We start from the raw sequence: 7,786 nt of genomic DNA, 5'->3' as shown, positions 1-7,786 counted from the left end.
GCAATGAGGGAAAGGTTATGGGAGGATAGGAAGGGAGAGGGGACTTCTTACAACCCCATGTGGGCTGCACTACAGCTGTGACTGTGGGCACAGACCAGACCAGACATGGCAGTGGTTCCTGTTTACCAGGAAGGTCTGTCCTACTCTCGGGCCAGCCCTCACCAGCACCCCAGCATGGGCAAATAATGGCCACACACCATAGCCTTTCTGTTTGCAGGGCTTCCTCTGCAGGAGACAAAAAACAGCCCATAGAATGTCAGATTCAGAGCACGTGGACTACTGGGCTCCCCCATGGAGCAAGGTAAGCATGGATTTTGTTTTTTGGGTTTTTTTTTGCAGTTTTTGGCCGGGGCTGGGTTTGAACCCGCCGCCTCTGGCATATGGGGCTGGCGCCGTACTCCTTTGAGCCACAGGTGCCTCCCCGTGGATTTTGTTCTTAACACATCTTTTGGAATATTCTTCTCCCTGCCTCGAGCCCTCCTTTTCCTTCCTTCTGAAATCTTACCCATCCATCACATTCCACTCAAGGTAGGCTGTGCCAGTCATCTGGGTCCAACAGAATTCATTGCTCCTGTGCTTTCAAAGAAGGATGTTGGGTCTCCCACCACCACCAAGCATCTTCAGGCAGGGATCATGTCCTACCGTTCTTCCCACTGGGTGTACAAAGGGCCTCAGAAAATGTTTCCTGCCTGAAACTGGCTAATGTCAAGCTGGAATCATGAAACCATCCCTTCTCCAAGTCAGGAAGAATCTTAGAGACCAGACATAACTCCTCTCTAAAGACATTCAGATGAAAGCTGAGCCCTGCAAGACGAAACTGGCTGACCATCCCCGTAGGCAGATTTTGTGCAGGGAGAAACAGCAGAGACTGGAAGTCAGCAGCTGTTACTAGTTGGTGTAAGTCCTTCAGGCATTTTTGTTTACACGTAAACAAAATTTCTTTTTTTTTTTTTTGTAGAGACAGAGTCTCACTGTACCGCCCTTGGGTAGAGTGCTGTGGCGTCACACGGCTCACAGCAACCTCCAACTCTTGGGCTTAAGCGATTCTCTTGCCTCAGCCTCCCGAGCAGCTGGGACTACAGGCGCCCGCCACAATGCCCGGCTATTTTTTTGTTGCAGTTTGGCCGGGGCTGGGTTTGAACCCGCCACCCTCGGCATATGGGGCCGGCGCCCTACTCACTGAGCCACAGGCGCCGCCCAACAAAATTTCTTTTACAAAATATGATTTTTCCTTCAAATACTGTTTGTTCTTCATCTTTCTATGCATTCTATGGAGTAAATTCCTACGCGTGGAATTGTTTGTCAAAGGGTTTGCTCATTGGAAATGCATTGCTTTCCTAAATAAATTTTTTCTTCTAACATGTCATTGTGGAAAATATGTGAAATACAGTCAAGACATACAAAGTAAAAATCAGTCATCAGCCACTGTCCAGAGATCACCACTGCCAGCATTTTGGTGATGAGGTTTATAGTCTTTTTTCCACATGAGTGTATTTTACAAAAAAACAAAACACTCTACTATTTCTTGTTCCATAGCCTGTTTATTCCCCTCACTTCATAAAAGACTGTGAGCATTTCCCCACATTGTTAAATACTTTTCTACATCACCCATTTAATACGGCGTTTGACTTCAAGGTCCCCTAGAGCCTACTTTTTCTGACCCCCATTCTGAGTCTGGAACCTGCTGCCACAGGTGCCCAGAACTTGTTGCTCCAGGGTGTAACTTCTGCTGGCCACTTCCTTTCAGGAATAAACATCCTCCAAAAGGCCTTGAGCACCTGCCACCTTCACCCTTACTGAGCCAAAGTCCCAGTACCCCATGAAGGGTATGCAACCCCCCTGCAACTTCTCCAGTGCAGCCCACCGGTGCAGTAAGTAGACAGCCGCCCCTCTCCTCTGCTACTTCTCGGGACCCCTGAGTTGGGGGGGCGGTGCTTGGATGGTCCTGTGAGAAGGGGAGGGCCTCAAACTGGCCAGGGGGCAATGCCACCGGCCCTTCTACCTGAGTCAGCTTTCCTTGAGACGGCTGGGACTGGAGAAGGGGCAAGGCAGATGGGTATCAAGGGTGAGATAGGGAGCGGGCTGAGCCACTTTAATATTTTCTGGTTCCCAAAGCAAATACCCAACTTCTTGGCCCAAGCCCAGGCTCTGCCCAAGGTATTTACTAGCCAAAAAGTGTGCAGTTAAGTGAGATCTTGGGCAAGATCCCTGCTTATCTAGGGAGCACAGTCTCTTCATTGATTAGATTAGATTATGATTTTTTTTTTGGGGGGGGTGAGATTTATATATTACATAATCATATTACAGTAAATATTTTTATTTTATTTTATAGTAAATATGATTATATTATAGAATAGAATAGAATAGAAAGTATGGACCATGTGGTTCGTAAGATATCTTTGCAGCTCTGGGCTCTATAGCCCAAATGGAACCCACGTCTTCAAATGCTCTCTTTTCTCTCAAAGTCCCTGCACACCTGATTTGTTGAATCCAGTTATGGATCATATTTTGTTTAAGACATCATTAACATAAAAGTTATTAGCTGTCATCTCATTTAACCCTCACAGTAAGCCTAAGAGGAGATATCATTTTTATTCCCATTTCTTTCTTTCATTCTTTTTTTTTTTGGAGACAGAGTCTCACTATGTCACCCTGGGTAAAGCGCTGTGAAGTCATAGCTCACAGCAACCTCAAACTCTTGGGCTTAAGCTATTCTCTCGCCTCAGCCTCCTGAGTAGCTAGGACTACAGGTGCCCGCCACAACGCCTGGCTATTTTTGGTTGCAGTTGTCATTGTTTAGCAGGCCCAGGCTGGGCTCGAACCCACCATCCTTGGTGTATGGGCTGGCACCCTACTCACTGAGCTATAGGCACCAAGCCTTTATCCCCATTTTATAGATGAGAACACAAAGTCCAGAGAGTTAAAATGACTTTCCAATTAAGTGGTAGAACTCAAATTTGAACCCAGGGCTTTGTGATGCCCAAACCCATGCCTCTTCCAGTCCCCATACTACCCTGTGATGGATGTAGGAATAATGTTCCCCTTGCTATGGTTGAAGAAATCAAGGCCAGAGAGGAGAGATGACTGCCTCAAGGTCATACAGCAAGTTTGCAGCACAGCTGAGTGAATCCAGATTCTGTACCTCATGGCACTGGTTAGATTTCACATGGGGACACAGGTGAACCAGAAGCAGCACCTGGACTGGACAGGGTTGGGTGGTCAGGTGGGGGAGGCCATGTTTGTGCAGCCTAGCCCAGGGCTACCATCCCCCAGCTCAGTATGGAGAAGTGCTGGCTTTGAACAAGTCCCAAGAAAGAAAAGGTGACATTACCTACAGGGCTGGGGAGGGCTAGGGTATGGACCCTTATTCTCCACTTTCCTCTAAGATAGGCCCACTATGCTCTTTACACCCTCACCCCCTCATGCAATCACTTGCCAAAAAAACCTCTATTGAGTGCCTACTGTATGCCAGGAGTTAATGGTGACCAAGCAATCACAGTATGTATGCTGAATGCTCAGACAGGAGAAGAGGAGGGTCACAGGAACTCAGAGAGGACGGGGGGCACTCAGAACCTCCTAGAGGAGGTGCTACCGAACCTGAGACCTTAGGCTAAGTGATGGGCAAAGTGTCCCACGAAGAGGGGACGGAAGCCAGAAATGAGATCATGTGGCTGAGGGTGGCATATGAGGCAAAGGGGCAGAGTGATGAGGTTGGGGAGGAAAGCAGGCCGGGTCAGGCCATGCAGTGAGCCATCCCGAGGACAATGGGGAGCCACGGCAGGTTCTCAGCAGGAAGGAGAGCATGGTCATATTTGTGCAAAGCAGAGCAAAGCTGGAAACAGGTTGTCCAGAGTGAAAGCTATGAGGCTAGTGAGGCTGAAGCATGGGAGGGGGTGGAGGAAATGAAAGATGGAAGAGGTGAGGAGCTGGGAATTTCTCCCAGGAGCACTGGAGGCTGTTTCAAAGCTCCTCCTCACACCCCTATGAACAGGTACAGCAAGCTGATAGCTGCTGTGGGACAAGAACCCAGCGCCCCCACATGTGTTCCTGGAAGTTGATTCTTGGAATCCCTTAAACTAGTCTCCCTGGGTAAGCACATCTGTGGACAGGGAGCTCACCACCTGTGCAGCAGCCCATCCTGCTAGGTGACAGTAATTATTAGGATGTCTCTCCCTACATCTGTCCTCTGAGCACTCCCTCCACCAGATAAGAGTGGTCTCCTTTCTGGAGGACAGCCCTTTAAAGGTCTTCTGTTCACTCTTTTCCCAAGGGCTCCTTACTATTCAACTGAATAAATGGAGGCAGTAATATTGCAAACCTCTGCTCCCTAAGCACCTTAGCTGGCATGAGAACAGGGATTCAGCCTGTGTTTGAATCTTGGTCTTGCCACTTACCAGCCAAGTGACTTTAGGCAAGACACTTCGCCTTACTAGCCTCAGTTTTCCTATCTGGAAAATAGGAATAAAAATATCTACCCTTGCTGGGTTGCTGTGACCACCACATGAGTCAAAATAATAGTAATGCCTAATGACAGCCAGAATTTATTAAAGGCCTATCACACGCCAGGTGTTGTCCTCCTGGGCTGGCCACATGCCTAGCTCATGGTAAATGTTTGGGACATGCTCGTGGGGAAACACATGCATAGTGTAAAGCCCTGGCGCTTGCAGACTTAGGTCCAAATCCTGCCTCTGCCCCTTAGAAAAGTCTTAACCCCTGGGGCAGCGCCTGTGGCTCAAAGGGGTAGGGCGCTGACCCCATAACCCAGCCCTGGCCAAAACTGCAAAAAAAAAGAAAGAAAAGTCTTAACCCCAGAGAAGCCAGCCTCTGCCTCACAGCTTGCCTGGCTGGTAAGTGGTAACAGCAGAGGGAGTTTGCGGGGTTGAATAGGTGTGGACTATAATGCACCTGGTGTCGTCAGTATCCACAGACGTGTACTAAGAGCCTGCTAAGTTCCAGAAATGAAAGGACAACTGGCCACTTGCTCAAGGGCTCTCACTCTTTGCTCCTGCTCTCTTGCACCATGCCCCCGCTATGTGTGGCAGCCCAATGTCAGGTGGGCCACAGCTGAGGGCAGGGGCACGCCTGCCCCAGGGGAGTTCACTACCCCTGCCCTAACGCCCTATCCCTTTGGCCAGATATGGGTAGCCTGCAAGCTGCGGTGATCACCATCCCGGCCCTGCTCTCCTCATCCACTCTGCTGGTTGTCAGCTGCATCGTATGGAAGACGTACCGCCGGTGGTCGAGGGTCACCTGGCCCAGCCCTCCGTCCCCATGAGGGGCTCAGGTAAGCCACTGAAGCCAAAGTCAGAGAGGATCCATTTCTCTTTTAGTCTTTGTCTCCTCGTGCAAAATATTCAGGAAAAGCCCTGGGACATCTGTGTTGCCCAAAGGCGTGGCATTGCGGTGTAACATTAAGAGGGTAAACTCTCTTTTCTCTCTTGAACCAACAAAGATGATGAGCTCCACTGGGTAAAGCCACACAGAGGCCACAATTACAGTGCATGAACTCATAGCCGCCCCACCCTGGCCTGAGTTCTGTCAGATATTACTCACTAACTCCTTGGGTCAAGGAAGTTCATTCTGCTGCCCCTGCCCCATAACTATGGCCTTGAGTGTGGGCCAAGGCTGCCCTTGGCCACATGATGCCTCCTCCCCACCCCCCTGGGGTCTCCTGGGTCTAGGTGCAGAAATATCCTCCAGGCACTGGATGATCAAACTCCAGGTTTTAACCCAGCTGGGGTGAGGCTCTCACCTTATCTAGGGCTTGCAGTGCTTAGAATTTTCTACTTCTATCTTAAAGCATTACCTCTGCTTTACTGAAGGTTTCCGGAGGAGGCTCTCACACAGCTAATTAAAAGAAAAAAAAAACCCCAGAATTCTCACCACTCCCTAAGATCTTAGGATGTTAGTTCTTTCTAATTGTTGGCCAGCCACAAGGCTCATGACTTCTTCTGCTCATCTAATAACACCAAAGTGCGTACCAGGTGCCAGGCATGGCAGGTGCTGAGTTTGTAGCAATCGAGACCCAGAACTAGCACGCTAATGTTTAGAACGGAACAATGATGTCAGAGTATGAGATGTGCCTGGATGGGGTGCCGGGATTACTGGGAGCATAGAGAAGGGACAACTGGTTATGAGAGAAAGGTTAGAGAAAGCTTCTGATAGATGCCTAGGAGCCTGCTGGAAGGAAGGAGTAAAAGGATAGTCCAGCGCGAAGAAGAGGAGGCGAGAACGATTCCCGGACCGACCAAAGCTCGCGCGTCGCTGCATCCCCGCGTACAGCGCCTACGTCCCGCCGCCACTGCCACCATGCCCAAGAGAAAGGCTGAAGGGGAAGCTAAAGGAGATAAAGCCAAGGCCAAGGACGAGCCACAGAGAAGATCCGCAAGGTTGTCTGCTAAACCTGCTCCTCCAAAGCCAGAGCCCAAGCCTAAAAAGGCCCCTGCAAAGAAGGGAGAGAAGGTACCCAAAGGGAAAAAGGGAAAAGCTGACGCTGGCAAGGAGGGGAATATCCTGAAGAAAACGGAGATGCCAACACAGACCAGGCACAGAAAGCTGCAGGTGCTGGAGATGCCAAGTGAAGTGTGTGCATTTGTGATAACTGTGTACTTCTGGTGACTGTACAGTTTGAAATACTATTTTTTATCAAGTTTTATAAAAATGCAGAATTTTGTTTTACTTTTTTTTTTTTTAAGCTATGTTGTTAGCACACAGAACACTTCATTGTTTGGGGGGAAAGGGGCATATGTCACTAATAGAATGTCTCCAAAGCTAGATTGATGAGGGAAAATGTTTTTTCCCTCTAGTTTTGAGACTTCCTCTTGGCTCCCAAGAGGAGGGATTCCCTGATGTTGACACACAGCTACCTTGGCACAAATGCCTTGTGGCATGGAAAAACTAATTTGTTTTTATGTCCTATTCTCCCTCAGTCTTCAGCATAGTCTTAACTCCCTTAAACCCAGTCACCTCTTGGGACCTGACCCCCAATAATTGGTTACCAGTATATCAAGGAATCTGGACTTTTTCAGTAATACCATTGAGATGGCATCCCTCAAAAGAGCAGCGGTTCCCTTTGTAGATTGTTGGATCTTCAGATAAATTCTGCCATTTTCATTCCATTTCCTGAAAGTCCGGGTCAGCTTGTGAAAAGTTGTTAAACAACATGCTAAATGTGAAATGTCAACCCTCACTCTAAACTTCCCTGTTCAGAGCATCAAATGAAGACTTCATTGGGTTTTATAGTGGCTTTCTGATTTTTGGTAGAACATTGAAGAAGGGAGTTTGAAAGTTGTTGTATACTGTTAACGATCGTCTGCCCATGTCCTGCCTGAAATACCATGATTGTTTATGAAAAGTATCTTTAATAAAGCTGGATACAGTTTGGCTTGGAAAAAAAAGAAAGGATAGTCCAGGAACAGAGGAAACAGAAAATAGTGTAGGGGTTGGCAACCAATGGCCCCCTGCCTGATTTTGTAAATAAAGTTTTATTGAAATAGACCCATGTCCAATAATTCATGTATTGTCTCTGGCTGCTTTTCTTCTGCACAGCAGTTTACAGTAGTTGCAAGGGAAACACTACGGATTATAAAGGAAAAAAAAAAATGAATACAGTATTGACTATCCAGCCCTTGACAGAACAGGTCTGCTGACCCCTAGAGGTTAGAGAGCCACGCTGCCTTTTAGGAAACAGTGGATGGAGGGTAGGGGTGGGAAATAAGCAGGAGGCAGCTGGCAATGAGCTTTTCCTATAGCCAGAGTGGCTGATATGGAGTAGATGCACCTGATT

General features: G+C 48.2%; 1 pseudogene across 1 annotated transcript; it reads left to right on the top strand.

Annotated features, from left to right (window-relative positions):
• Window positions 1-214: 214 nt before the first annotated feature.
• On the top strand, window positions 215-7,397 carry LOC128575037 (non-histone chromosomal protein HMG-17-like; annotated as a pseudogene). The gene is made up of 4 exons (XR_008376903.1): window positions 215-301; window positions 1,748-1,871; window positions 5,136-5,284; window positions 6,166-7,397. The product of XR_008376903.1 is annotated as a non-histone chromosomal protein HMG-17-like (transcript).
• Window positions 7,398-7,786: the final 389 nt, after the last annotated feature.

Source organism: Nycticebus coucang, chromosome 22, assembly GCF_027406575.1.
Source record: "Nycticebus coucang isolate mNycCou1 chromosome 22, mNycCou1.pri, whole genome shotgun sequence".
Lineage (NCBI taxonomy): Eukaryota > Metazoa > Chordata > Mammalia > Primates > Lorisidae > Nycticebus > Nycticebus coucang.
Note: the sequence above shows the minus strand (reverse complement) of the source record. Positions and strands in the feature narration are given on the sequence as shown.